The following is a 15,734-nucleotide window of genomic DNA, read 5'->3' as shown; positions in this document are numbered from 1 at the left end:
TCTCAAAAAACTGGTATATACACTGATGAGCTCGCTAATAACCGCCAAAATGACGTAAAAGATGGAAAACACATTAAGTTGTGAGATAAAAAGGTGGAGGTGGGATATTTAGCTATAAAAACCTATAAATTTACATTCTACTTATTGTTTCCCACCTTTAGACGTGTCGGACGAGTTTGGCAACTTCCAATGTGACAGTGACAGTTTGTGTTGACATACTCCTCTGATACGTATAGAATGTAAGTTTATAGGTTTTTATCGCTAAATCTCCCACTTTCACAATATTTATGAGTTGCGTTCCTGGGACGACTTTACTGAAAGATAGTTCATTCGCTTACATGAAGTCAACCCCAACTCAAGAATATCTGTCACAAAAAAATCATAGCATGTGTTCTGTTTTTAAAAAGACAACCACATGCAACGATGACAGCAAAATTCTCGTGTTAGAGATTCCATAGTAAATCACGAGGGAAAACCAGGAAAAAACCTCGTGATAGTCATAGTCATAGTCATAGTCATACTTTATTAATCCTTTAAGACATGCAAAATAAATGTATAGGATACGTCAATACAGAATTCAGTATAAAAAAAACATCAATGTGTATAATACAATATTCACTGTGTTAACAAAATTGACAAAACACAAAATATATAAAATAACATTCTTACAAGTACATACCTAAAATATGAAGCTACTGCAGTTTGTCCTCCAGATATTCATTTATCGAATAATATGCTTTTCTTATGAGTAAATCTTTAACATTTTTTTTAATTTAGTGGAGAGTGGTATTTCTTTCACAGCTTTTGGCAAATGGTTGTATAAGGTCAGACCCATATATCTGAAGCTATTTTGAAATTTTGATGTTCTGTGTTTAGGAACTCGTAAAGATTCAGCACTTCTTGTATTATAATAGTGATTGTCTGCATTTACTGGAAATGTATTTATTTCCTCTTTTACATAGAGTAAACATTTATAGATATATAGGCAGTAGAAAGTTAAAATTTGATGTTTAATAAAAATTGATTATCCAAATTAAAAATTTTACGGATAATTTTTTTTTGGGTAATGAACACTTTGACACTATCTACTGAGTTCCCCCATAAAATTACATTATAGCACATGTGGTTGTAAGCAAGGCTATAATAAACGTTTATTAATGCAGATATGGGTAGTGTGTTTTTAATTCTAGATATAGCATAAAAATCTTTATTCAATTTCATGTTCACTGAATTCACTTGCTCGGACCATTTCAGATTACAATCAATGAACACACCCAAAAACTTTTTAGAGTGAGTGGAAGATAACATATATTGTTTCTATCATGGATGGTTAAGGTATAGTCATTGGTAGATGAGTTGTATGAATGAAAATAAATAATTTCTGTCTTGTCAATGTTTAATATTAGTCTGTTGGTATTACACCAGCATCTAAAGTAGTCAACAACAGTCTTCATTGTCATTTTTAATTCCTCGAGTGTTCGTGCAGAGACTATTAACGAGGTATCGTCAGCAAACATTGATATTATAAGTGCCCTTATGTGATCTGGTAGATCGTTAATAAAAATTAGGAATAATAATGGTCCTAGCACGGATCCCTGTGGTACTCCTTTGTTTGTCGTGTATGGTTCTGAGCTTGATTCTTTAATTTTCACAACACTCTTCCTGTCACTTAAGAAATTTATTACCCATTCTAGAAATATCCCTCTAAAACCAGCGTTATATAATTTATTGCGAATAAATGTTATGTCTAAGCAGTCAAAAGCTCGTGATAGATCAAAAATAGTCCTGCCACGTGGTTTCTACTATCTAATTCATCATAAATACGCTCAAACAAGTTGCATGCGGCCGTTAGTGTCGACTTTTTTGGTCTAAATCCGTGTTGGTTTGGAGTTAATAAATTGAATTTTTCTATAAAATTTAACATTCTGTTGTATACAACCTTCTCTATTACTTTGGAAATTATACTAAGGACAGATACTGGTCTATAATTTGAAATATCATGAGGGTCATTATTTTTGAAGATTGGAATAACTTTTGCCATTTTAAATATGGATGGAAATCGGCTGGTTGTTATTGAGAGATTAACTAAATGGGTTAAAGGATTCGATATATGCTCACTAATCAGTTTTATTATTTTTACAGATATGTTATCAATACCAGTACTAGGCTTATTTTTTAATTGATCGATTGTATTTTTTATTTGAATTGGAGTTACGGGTAAAAAGAAAAATGTTTGGATACACATTTTTGAGGTAGTACAAGAAGAAGTCAACGATGTGCCAAAATGAGTTTGAAGATTGTATTCTGTAATTGTAGCAAAACATGAGGCAAACGAATTAGCAATATCACAAGACTTGGTAATAATTTTATTATCATAATGTAGAATAATATCAGACCTGTTCTTTTGCCTCCCAGTTTCCCTGTTTACTAAATTCCAAATTGTTTTTGGTATATTGTAAGATTGATTAATTAAGTCACTATGAAAGTTTTTTTTAGTATTTATTAATAGAGAATTATATTCTTTTTTTGCCTGTTTATAGGTATCTTGAGACTCGAGACTCCCTATATTTTTTGCTATCCAGTGTAGATTTTTTAGCTTTTCACTAGCATGTCTTACCTCCTTTGTTACCCAAGAAGCCTTATTCGTTTTGTGTGTTTTATACCGTGTTTTTATTGGACAATATAAATTTAGATTGTAATCTAAAATGCCAACAAATGAATTTGTGGCATATTCAGCATTCAATTGGGAATAAACTTCATCAAAAGCTGCAGAAGAAATCCCTGCTTTAAACATCATCATATTTTCATCTGACATATCCCTGTAACTGATGGGTTTTTATATTTTTTCGATACTTTATTGGCTTGCAAATTTACACTAAGTGAAAATGCTTTATGGTCACTGAAGTGCCCCTCGAAAACATTTGACTTTTAAAGATGTGGTTCGATATTTGTCAATATGTAGTCCAATTTAGTAGATGATGTTTTACCCACTTTATCTACGAAAATCTATCCCGACATCGTAAATACCTATTAGGTCTTACATTTAGTTTACTCTCAAAACTAATACCAAATTCTGACCTTAATATACATGTTATTTTAAATTATAAATTATATTAATAATACATAGATATATAAATAATACTAAAATATAAAATATGTACTAACTCGATATGTTATTGACTTAATAATCGTGGTATTTTCTTTCTATTGACTTCCTTCTTTAGTATGGGTAACCACATCCTACTTGTAATAAAGGAAGAAGTCAATAGAAAGAAAATACCACGATTAGTAAGTCAATAACATATCGAGTTAGTACACATTTTATATTTTAGTATTATTGATATATTTACATATTATTAATATTATTTATAATTTAAAATAACATATGTATATTAAGGTCAGAATTTGGTATTAGTTTTGAGAGTAAACTAAATGTAAGACCTAATAGGTATTTACGATGTCGGGATAGTATCACGTGTTTTTTCTGGTTTTCCCTCGTGATTTACTATGGAATCTCTAACACGAGAATTTGACTGTCACCGTTGCATGTGGTTGTCTTTTTAAGGACAGAACGCATGCTATGATTTTTTTATGATGGATATTCTTGAGTTGGGGTTGATTTTATGTAATCGAATGAACTATCTTTCAGTAAAGTCGTCCCAGGAACCCAACTCATAAATATTGGCAATATCATTTTAAAGTCTTCTACTTTAAAACGTATAATATATGTCTGAATTACCAAAATAAATGAGTCAGATTAAATAAATTTTTAGAAGAATTTTTTAATAAGCAACCATTTGTGTTTGATTTTATTATTATTTTGTATTTTGACAACGGCATCCGATTTGGATGTCGAAACGTTAATTAAATCATTTTTTTAGTAAAATTGTGGCTAATTTTCCATTTAAAACAAGCAATTGGACTTCGTAAGTCCTAGGTTTTCACCCAAAGTAATCGAACGTAGAACTGGAAGTCGATATTTGAACTCTTCGTGTAACTTTGCGTCGACTGATACGATTTTACTAATTTTGAGTCATTGTTGCAACTCTAAAACCAGGAGTCTGATATCAAATTTCTCATCTTTAATACCATCCTTGGGTTATAAGCTTTCATTCGACACCTCATTTGTCATTATATCTTTATTAATAACGGACGAGTTGTATTCGCAGACGGACAGACAGTCATGAAACCGGAAGTATATATTTGTTCTCGTCTTGCTAAGGCGCGTAGAATAATATATCGCTTGTACTATTCCGGTCACTCTAAAACAGTACTACTGGTCGCATTTCTAAAACCGGAAGTCCTACGTCAAATTTCTCACCTTTAGTACCATCCTTGGATTATAAGCTTTCATTCGACACCTCAGTTGTCATTCTACCTAGTACCTATAGTATAATGGCGGATGAGTTGTGTTCACAGACAGACAGACATAGAGACGGACGTGGATAATTCAAAGTTTCCACATTTCTTCAAAATTCGCTGAAAACAATAGTTGATTAGAAAAATGTCACAAGGAAATAGGTTGAGAACAACATTTTTATCATAGTTGGTTTTGCTAAATTTTGATCACACTTTGACACAATTTTCCCCCCTACTTTTCTGATTATATCTTTATAGTCTACTTATTTTTATTTTTTACGGCAAACTTGTTAAAGCGTTTGGTGTTTCTGGCGAGTTATAGAAACAATATTGTATTATACAAGACAAAATGCAAATTTTAGTGCTCTCATGATTACATATATAACTTTCCTGTATCGCGCTTATACAGTGCGCTGGACTAAGTGTTACTGCCCCATATTAACTCATTTATTTTTAGCACATAATCAAAACGCTCGAATGGATTGATTTTTAAAATAATCATACTATATTATAGCATCAATGTTTCGAACTTTACGCGATCCCTCTTCAGGTGACAGGCACAAATTCGTTTTTGTTAATGGGAAAGTACATCATGTGACACCTCATTTAAAAGCTTTTGAAATACTGATTACAAAACTAACTAATTTTTGAAAAATTTAAACGTAGAATGAAAGATTACATTATTACCGAGGGCCATAATCCCTTAGAATAAACAAAAAGTTTCTTTTGAATGATATAATTGAAATTAAAAATCATACTAAATTTTCTCTTCGTTTTCACCTCTGTATTAACTTATTAAAATAAACATTATAGAAGTTTTTAGGGACTTTTGGCCCTCGGTAATAATCAGTGGCAAGTCTAGACCAAAAAAACTGGGGGGCAAGGGAACACAACCGGTGAATAAACAAGGTAATGTACGTTTTAACGAAGATTATAGTACAAAAGTTCTTTAAAAAATGGGGGGGGGGCGCCTGAAATTTTTCGCAAGTATTATACATTTTTGTAATCATTTTTCCAAAAGCTTTTAAATGAGGTGTCACATGATGTACTTTCCCATGCAAAAAATCAAAGTTATGACTGTCACTTGAAGAGGGATTGCGTAAAGTTCGAAACATCGATGCTATAATATACTATAAATATTTTAAAAACTGACCTGTCCGAGCGTTTTGCTTATGTGCTAGAAATAAATAAGTTCATAGGGGGGGGGCAACACTTATTCCAGCGCACTGTATAATAAATAATTATTATTCAATAAATAATTTTGTCGAATTCAATTAAAATTACTGTATATAACCAGAAGAAAATATTAGATGCTTAGACAATTTTGATATTTTATACGTATCTACCTATTTATATGCATATTACCTAATATAGAGTATATTTTAACAGCTCAAAAGCATAAGAAGCCATACGCCTAACTATAATCTGCTCCGATATTACGCTAACTATACCGTGACGTAATTCTTAAACAGTTTCGTGTACAAAAGAGTTTTGGTTTACTTAAAGTTTGGGTGCACTTCATGCTTCGCGTTCAGATATTGAAACCTTATTAGGGTCGTATTGTGGCTATTTAAATACTGGAAGCATTTACGAGGCGTCTTATGAACTGCGTAATGTAATTTGATTAATTTTTGGCAGTTATCGGTCACTTGGTAGGTAAATTTTGAAGATTGCAAGTTTACCAATTGTATAATGTAGAAATTTTTACGTATGTTTGTATACTTTAAAAATTAATTTTAGAAATAAAAATAGAAATATGCTTTATTGTCATGAAAAATTTAACAATTTTATAGACAAAGCTTACAAGAATCATAAAAAAAACAATAACAAATACGATTTACTAAAATTATAAAAATCGTCAATATAAATAAAACATAAAAAAGTGAGATAAAAATCAGTAACAATCTATTGCAAAATTAAAAAAAAATTGCAAATAGCGTAATCTACCTTCAGAAATTTAATAAGTTAAGCTGCTGCATATAAGACAATCAAATATAAATATTAAGGTTCTACTTACACATAAGAATACTGTAATTTCTTAGTTAGGTATTGGTTAAGAAACTCTGCTATTGAATAATATGGTCTTTCAGATAAATGGGCTTTTGTCATTTTACGGAACTTGGGGAAAGATGTTGCAGATTTAAGTTATATAGGGAGATGGTTGTATAGTTTTTTTTGCAGAATATACTATAGATTTATTTACTAACTCACTGGACGGGGTCGGTAAATAGATGCCAAAGGTAGAATTTCTGGTGGAATAGTCATGTATAGGTCTTGCTGGAAAGACATGTAGATGTTTACGAATTAAGCAAACAGTTTCTGAAATATATAAAGAAGGTTGTGTTAGAATCCTGTGATCTTTGAAGTAGCTTCTGCAATGTGTTGTCCTTCTGAGGCCAAACAGATATCTTATTGCTCTTTTTTGTAATTTAAAAATAACATCGGATTGGGCAGCTGTACCAGTAAAAAATATGTTATTTTGGAAGAGGCTAAATTCATTTCCTTCGAAACAGATCTTATTGCAAAGAAAGCTGAGGATAGTTTCTTGCTTAACACATCGATATAAAGGGACCATTTAAGGTGGCTATCTAAAAAAAATATCTAAATCTAAATCAAGAAACTTTACAGAATCAGCGATACTGATCTAGCTGTTATGAAGAGGTAAGGGTTGAAGAGTTCCTTTATAGGATAATGCTACTGTTTTATCTACGTTAAAAGAGAGTAAATTAGAATTGGACTAGGATTTTATTGTGAGTAGATCAGAAGTTATAGTAGCATGAAGAGTTGCGATATTTGAGTTGCTCCAAGTGATACTGGTGTCGTCAGCAAAAAGGAAAACTTTTCCATCGATTCTTAAACTAGTGATGTCATTAATAAAGATGAGGAAAAGTAGAGGACCCAATACTGAACCTTGTGGTATCCCACACACAACATTTTTAAGACTAGAGTCTGTATCATTTGCTCTAACCAGTTGTTTCCTATTATCCAAGTAAGATTGAAACCAGTTCAAAGAAATACCTCGAATTCCATAGAAATCTAGTTTTTTTATCAAAATGTCGTGATTTACACAATCAAAAGCTTTGGCATAATCACAAAAAACAGTGGCAGTGTGCAGATTATTGTTTAATGCTTGATAAACCTCATGTAGTACAGAAAACATGGCATAGGTGGTACATTTATTATTTTAAAAGCCAAACTGATTTTGTGATAGAATGTTGTTATCAACGAGAAAGGACATAAGTCGGGCTTTTATGAGTCTCTCAATAATTTGGTACCGGTAGTAATGCAATAGGTCTATAATTGCAGGCATTAGAATTTTCACCACCCTTATGAAGAGGAATAACGATGGCCTTCTTTAGGCACTTTGGAAATTTACCTTTCTCAAAAGAATGATTAAGTAGAGAGATGAGGACTCCCAACACATTGTCTGGGAGATTTGAGAAAATTTTTATGGATAGTCCATCGGTACTACAGGAAGATTTGCTTTTGATAACACAATAGTTGATGTTATATTTTTACTCAGATTAACAAAGTATTCATTTAGATTTTCTGGGTCTGGAAAGAAGAAATGCATTTGTAAAAATGAAAACAGTTCTCTGCAACAAAGGCCTTAGCTTAAAACTGAGAGTAAGAGCTTTGAGATGCTACGTGTTCTCGATACTATAATATGGACTTGAAAGCTGGACATTAAAGCAAGAACACATAAATAAGCTACAGTCATTTGAAATGTGGTATTACATAAGGATGCTTAGAATAGCATGGACACACAGGAAAACTAACGCGGAAGTTTTGCGAGAAATGGGTAAAGAATGCGAAATAATAAACACAATAAAAATAAGAAAGTTAGAATATCTGGGACGCGTAATGAGGGGACCGCGATATGAAATGCTAAGACTGATAATACAGGGAAAGATAAGAGGCGGAAGGAGTATAGGAAGAAGGAGAGTGTCATGGTTAAAGAATTTAAGGGACTGGTTTAGATGTAGTTCTATAGAACTCTTTAGAGCAGCGGTGGATAGAGTAAAGATAGTGATGATGATATCCAACCTCCGATTAGGAGACGGCACTTGAAGAAGAAGAAGGGTCTGGAAGGGAAAATGTTTGAGCTGTGTGAGTTTTATTTCGAAGATCGTTTATTATGGACCAAGTTTCATTTGCAACACTTTTAGAGCTTCTGAGACGATTTTTGTAGTACAATTTTTTAGCTGATTTTATAAGTTTTAAATAGATTGCCCTGTACTTGGTAATACTTTCAGTCACAGAGACGTTAGTAAATTTTATGATGTACAGCAGTGAACGCATATTTTTGGCTGATCTGCGGACACCTTTGGTAGTCCAGGGTTTGCGATGTTTTGGCTTAATTGTGTTTAAAGGAAATGCTTTATTGAAGATACAGACAAGCTTTTTCAAAAAATCACTGAAATTATGATCGACGTCCATAGAAGGAAAGTGCCACTCAGAGGTTAAGCATAAATTTTGAAATTTATGAAAATTTCGAGCGGAAAAAATCCTACCTAAACGTCGGATTTTCTATGAGGGTTTGCTGAAGATGTTAAACTTCGTATAAACCGCTGCGCTTCATGATCAGATAGTCCCGCATTAACAGTTGTAGCGCAGACATTACGGGGTAAGAAATCTGAAACAATATTTTTATCTTTTTCCCTAAGAATCGACGTCAAATATGATTAGGCGAATAAAACCACAGGTTTCGCAGTCAATATTCTAACCATACACACATTCTAACTTTAGGAGAAATGAACATATTTAATAGAAAAGTATGGTTTAAATTATACATATCTTGGAAAAGCTGTAATGAACCAATTAATTTATGATATAAATATTTTTGATTTGTTCGTGTGTAGGTCGTCCAGGCATAAGTAGGTATTCCTGTTTTTGAATGTGTTCTTCTTAAATAAGGGCGGGATAAGCTTTTTGAGCTTTTTTTATTATTAGCGCGCTCATCACTGTAAGTATAATATGTATATGTATATTGTGTAATTAGACATAGGTAGCGGAATTGTAAAATAGATTTAATTTGTATAGTAGTCGCTTAAGCCAACCGAATTAAAATGATATATCCATTAGAAACAGTTTAATTAAGCTATATGTATCACCTGCAAATATTCTCAGTTCACTGCACATAAAGCGCATAAATATTTCAAAAGTAAAAATGAGCACCTCCTCAAACGAGTAGTACTGTAATAGCTATAATTATTATCAGGTAGTAACTGCATGAGGAAGTTAAATAAATAGTAAAAATAAATTTGAAACCAGTATATAGGGTTTATAGATTATCATCCAGATTTCAATTCAATACTCCCAAAAATGTATATTCAATATTCGAAAACGTTCCTCCAATATCGTGGGAAACAATAATTATTTTTGTCCTTTTTCCGTTTTTTCTCGTCATCTGAGTACATTTGGCATTATTTATTATTTCTTTGTAATAGTACATTCGTTTGATTATTTCATTCATAGACATTCTGACCAATAGAAACCTACCAGAATATAAATTACAGCTATAATTTTTGATAATTTCCCGTCAAGTATTTTACGTCAGATGCGCTTCGCTGCTACGCAAAAATACATTCACTGACCTTAATGACAAATAATGTTTTACAACTTGTCACAGAGAACAACAAGAAACAGGTTTAGCAAATAATTCAGGCAAAGGTATCAATAAAATATTAGTTGACAGTTTACATGAAATAATCTTAACGAATTACTCTCGAGCTCTTAAAAATTATCGATTTGTTTTGCCCTCGTGACACTTTGACATAATTTCACACCCCTTCGAGTCGTGGCAAATTAAATTAAAACTGCCAAAGTGTCACTCGGGATACAAATCGATAATTTTGAGCTCTCTCTACTGAAAATACAGTTGTTAAATGAATTTTAAATTAAATTTTAAATCAAATCAATTTAATTTAAATCTTAAATTAATTTTAACTTAATTAAATTTAAATGTAGTTTCATAAAAACCTTGCAAATCCTGGGTATTGTGGCAAGAAGGATTGTTCTTCTTTATCATTATCACTTATAACTTACTATGTGGTTTTTGCTTCTAGTGATGAGCGAGACTGGTCTTGGTCTTGCGGTCTTGGTCTTGGTCTTGCAGCAAGACCAAGACCAAGACCAAGACCAAGACCGCCTTTTGGTTGCAAGACCAAGACCAAGACCAAGCTTGCAAGAACAAGACCAAGACCAAGACCGAACCTTGCAAGACCACGCAAGACCAAGACCAACCTGCAAGACTCTTGCACTTTTTTGAGAAAAATTGGTTTTTATTATTTAACTTTATTTTTTTAGTTCAATAATATATACTGACATTGTAAGAAACATTAAACAATATCGAATTTTTAAAATACATAATATTTTGGTTATATTTTTAAGTCGTTTTGATTAAGTCAAACGGTTTGCATTTTCTCAACCTTCAAAGTGTCCAGAAGGCAAGTTTTCAAACAGCGACAGTTCAAGGACAATTGAAATTACTTGTAAGACAAAAAAATGTAATTATAGATATGGTAATCCATTAAAAAAAAAGCAATTAAAAACGGTTTTTATGTACCAGTAGTTTTCGCTTTTTTGTCTAATAAAAATACTGACACTTATTTCAATTCTTTTCGCATAATCGAGGAAAAATGTAGGTCGTTAAATTTAAAATGAATACAAAAAATATCATAATAGATTTTGAAAAGGGATTCACAATGCTGTGAAAGCATTTTGGCCTGAATAAAAAATAACTGGTTGTCGATTGTAATGTGTCAAGCTTGGTATCGCAAAATCCAAAGCTTATGTTCAGTTTCTGAATATAATGACAAAAATTCCGATACTGGGAAATTTTTAAAATTATTTTTTGGATTAATGTTTTACAATCAACGAAAGTTGGAAGTTGAATTATTTGTGAAAATCCCGGATGACAAACGTGTAAAGAATTTTACTGATTTCATAGTTGAAAACTATTTGGAAGAAACTAGGTTTTCCCCAGAAAGGGCCAGTAGTACAAATAGTATGTGCCGCACTTGAAGTGCATGCGCATCATTTCAGTGTGTTTTAAATTCTATTTTTTACTACCCACATCCGAATATTTTCAAGTTTTTAAATAATGGGTATTCAATCCAAAAATGTGTGAAAATAAAAAGTGAGAATAACTCGTGTTACGAGAGCAATGTTAAAGAACTGCAAGATAACAAATTACAGAATTAAGCGTTTATAACTCCCCATTAGGTTTAGTTATTATGTTATATTATTAGGTCTATAAATAGACATGGTAAATATGTACGTATTTACTAAAAAGTATGTTTTAGTTAGTTTATAAAAAAAGTTAATTTTATTAAATAATGATTAAATAGAGTAAATAATATTTGATTTTTGTGTTCTCTTAAAAAAATTTAATTTATGTTCTTAAATTTGACCCTCGTAGGATAAATACTACAGTGTTCGAGTGAAAGGAGCAGATCATTAGCTGTTAACAACTATAAACCGTTTATCCCTTTTCGTAAAATCCGTGAATTGAAGGTCCCCGATCATTTGTGGCACCTTTAAGAAGCTGTTTTTCTTTAACATTTTATTAAAATACAGGGGCAATAAACAATAATCCAGACTCAAGACGTGGTCTGAAGGCAGGCGGCAGGTATCGACAGCATGCAAAACACAACGTGACACAACCAAAGGCCGGCAATTGCAACAAGGGTTGTAAATGCAGGTTTTTACTACTGATAAACATTACCATTATAAAAATATACTCTAATCTCTTTATATAGAGAGAAATAATTAGGTCATTAGGTGAATGTATAATGTTAAAATTGGTATCCGTTTGAAACTACATTCTACATTCTGTTAAAATTTTAAAGCAAAAAATATAGTTTCATTCTTCACATCTTTATTTATTTCAATGTACATTTTATTCGAAATTGTTTGGTTCAAATTATTACTACCAAAAAAGCAAGACCAGCAAGACTCTTGCAGCAAGACCAAGACCGGCTAGTGCAAGACCAAGACCAAGACCAAGACTGCCTTTTAGCTGCAAGACCAAGACCAAGCTTGCAAGAACAAGACCAAGACCAAGACTAGCCTGGTCTTGGTCTTGTTCTTGTTTTGCTCATCACTATTTGCTTCTGTCGCGACTCCCCTTCATTGCTTCCAATTTCCAATGTGCTTTTAACGTTACAGTCCGTGATTGTTTATTGGTCTTAGTTTTTTTGTTATTGAGCCATTTTCTTGTACTTCAAGATAATTATATTATTCAAAATGGATGGACCTGGTGACCTGTAAGACAGTCAGGTATCAGAGATCATAAGTGGTCATAAGAAAAGAAATAGAAACATGCCATTAAAATTCAAACCTACTGGCAGAATTTGAAAACTCATTCATAGTACGTTTTTTAACAGTAAAATATTGCGAAATCTCTAAATTTTAAAGAACCGCTTAGATTGACATGAAATTTGGCATACACATAGCTAATAAGTAAAAAAAAAAAGTGATATTGTGCCGTTGTGTGATTTTGCCCTGGGGGTGAGTTTCACCCCTTCTCGGGGGTGAAAAAATATATGTCCAAAATAAGTTCGGAATTCGATAAACTGACTAATGCTAAGCAACTTTTGTTCTATAGAGTTTCTTCAATAAGTCAATACTTTTCGAGTTATTTGCGAGTGAATATGTTAATTTTTCAACAAAATATCCACGTTTTTAGACGGTTTTTCGCAAATAACTCAAAAAGTAATTATTTTGTCGAAAAAAATATTCTTAATAAAAGTATAACTTATAAAAAAGTGAAAAAAATGGTGCATATACGAAGTCTGTAGACCCAGTAGAAGCAAAGTTGTAGCTAATGAAAAGTAGGTTCGTATTCGTCAAATTCCAAATCGAATATTTCATCGAGAAATAACCAAAAAACGGAACACTTTTTGGGGACCACTCATTACAACTTTTTTAAAGTGTTTAAAATAGGTTTATTTTTGTTTTTTTAAAAACTTCTAACTTTAAAAGTAAGTGAGTTACGCTCAAAATATTGTTGGTCCCTTTTATTTTTTGTAAAAAGAATCGCGAAAAGCACCCCCTAATTAGCATCCCAAATAAAATTAATCGTTACCGCTTCACAATTTACTTTGCTTATTTAATCTTTATACGATCTGTAAGTTTCATCTGTTCAAAGTGCTTCTTTTTGAAAAGGCTGTAGTTAAAATGGCTTGAACGAGTCATTAATCTCGAGTGTATGCAAACTTTGAACAGCCATAGCATAACCAATTTTTATCTAACAGGAAAACAAAGACTCTAATGCCCGGTTGCACCAACATATCTTAAACTTAAGACGAGAATAACATAAGAATTAATATAATATAATTATAATATATTATAATAAAAATATCATAATATAGTAATAGATATAATTGATAATGAGGCAAGAATCGAAAATTATGATGTAACGTAAGTGATACTCAAGGAGGCCCTATCTATAAGTAGAGCTTAGCTAAGCTGGAGCTTAAGATCTGTTGGTGCAACCAGGCATAAAATATCCAGAAAAACAAAACGTACATTTCATTACTCTTTGAGATTTTTGGTATTACTAATAATTTTTAAGTTATTTTGAAAAAAAAAACAATTTTTTTTTCAAAATTAAAAATTTTAAAAGTTTACTTTAAAACCAATTTTTGTCAAAAATAAGCACTCTGAATCAATGAAATGTACAGATCATATAAACACAATATAAATAAAGCAACTTGTGAAGAGGTAACGACTAATTTTATTTATGTTGTTAATTAGGGGGTAATTTTCCCGATTTTTTTGCCAAATCAAAAGGGACCAACTGTATTTTGAGCGTAACTTGCGCACATTTGATACTAGAATCTTTTTTTATAAAAATAAAAATAAAGCTTTTTTCTCTTTAAAAAAGTTGTAATAAGTTTTTTCCAAAAAGTGCTTCATTTTTGGTTATTTCATGTTGAAATATATTTATTTAAAATTTGGCGAATATGAACTCATTTTTCTTTAGCTATAACTCTGCTTCTACTAGGTCAAGAGACTTCATGTATACACCATTTATTTCACTTTTTTACAAGCTATATTTTTGCAAGGAATAGTTTTTTCGATCAAATACTTACTTTTTTAATTATTTGCGAAAAATTGTCTAAAAACGTGTTTGTTTTGTTAAAAAAAAATGAACATATTCACTCGCAAATAACTCGAAAATATTGACTTAGTGAAAAAACTGTATAAAATAAAAGTTGCTTAGAATTAGTCATTTTATCCATTTTTTTTGAACTCGACTGCTCAACTGACTGAATTTGCTCAACTTACTTTTTAAACATCATAATAAACGATGCTTCATTAAAAAAATCTCAAATATTTAAATCAAATGACACGACGACGTCTCAAAAAATTTAAATTATGAAAAATTAAATTGTTATCATAATTATAATAAATGATGTTGGGTTTCCGTAATTTAAAACTTGCCTGTGGTTGGATCAATTACAAAAAAGTATTACGGCAGTAAATTTGAATTACTCCTCCTATGTAAAAAGGAGGTATAACATATTTGTAAATCAACAAAAAAGGTTTTAGAAAAATATAAGCTTCTTTGATTTTTTCCGAAACAACGCAAGTTTTCGATCTAAATTGACTCCCCTAATATTTATACTGCGTGATTCTGTCCACAATACTTTTTTGACTAATATCAGTATTAATAGACTTACCTAATTTCTATACAAAACACAAATAAAAACTGTATGATGATACACAATATAAGTCTTAAACATATAAATACAATTAACGCAATAACAGAATACAAATCACAATATTTATTCGAAATACCTTAATGCACGCCCTTGTATAAAACGTCGATAACTGACCGATACAACTTCTGCGAAGTAAGTACCTAATCCCACTATTCGACTGTTATTTTTCAAGAAGCACGTGCCTGATCCCTTGATCACGCGTTTTTATTACTCTTTCTGTTGGGTAGACAGACTATAGTCACTTTATAGAATTCCGAGCTTATTTTGGACACATATTTTTCACCCCCGAGAAGGGGTGAAAGTCACCCCCAGGGCAAAAGCACTCATCGACAAAATATCACTTTTTTTCTTTGACATGTTGGCTATGTGTATGCCAAATTTCATGTCAATCCAAACGATTCTTTAAAATTTACAGCAAAAACCGTCAAATAATGTACTATCAGGAGAAAAATGAAAAAAATCTTCGTGTAAACGACAGCAAATGTCGTTTACACGAAGTGTAAATTTCTGAGTTTCGACCAACCCTGTAGGTATATCAAAATGAAATATTTCGACATATTAATAGTTTTGAACCAAAATTTTAAAAATCGTTTGAATTTCAATAGATTTTTTGAGTGTGGATATTGCTACAAAATTAAGAAA

The sequence above is a fragment of the Diabrotica virgifera genome, chromosome 9 (genome assembly GCF_917563875.1).
Source record: "Diabrotica virgifera virgifera chromosome 9, PGI_DIABVI_V3a".
Lineage (NCBI taxonomy): Eukaryota > Metazoa > Arthropoda > Insecta > Coleoptera > Chrysomelidae > Diabrotica > Diabrotica virgifera.
Note: the sequence above shows the minus strand (reverse complement) of the source record.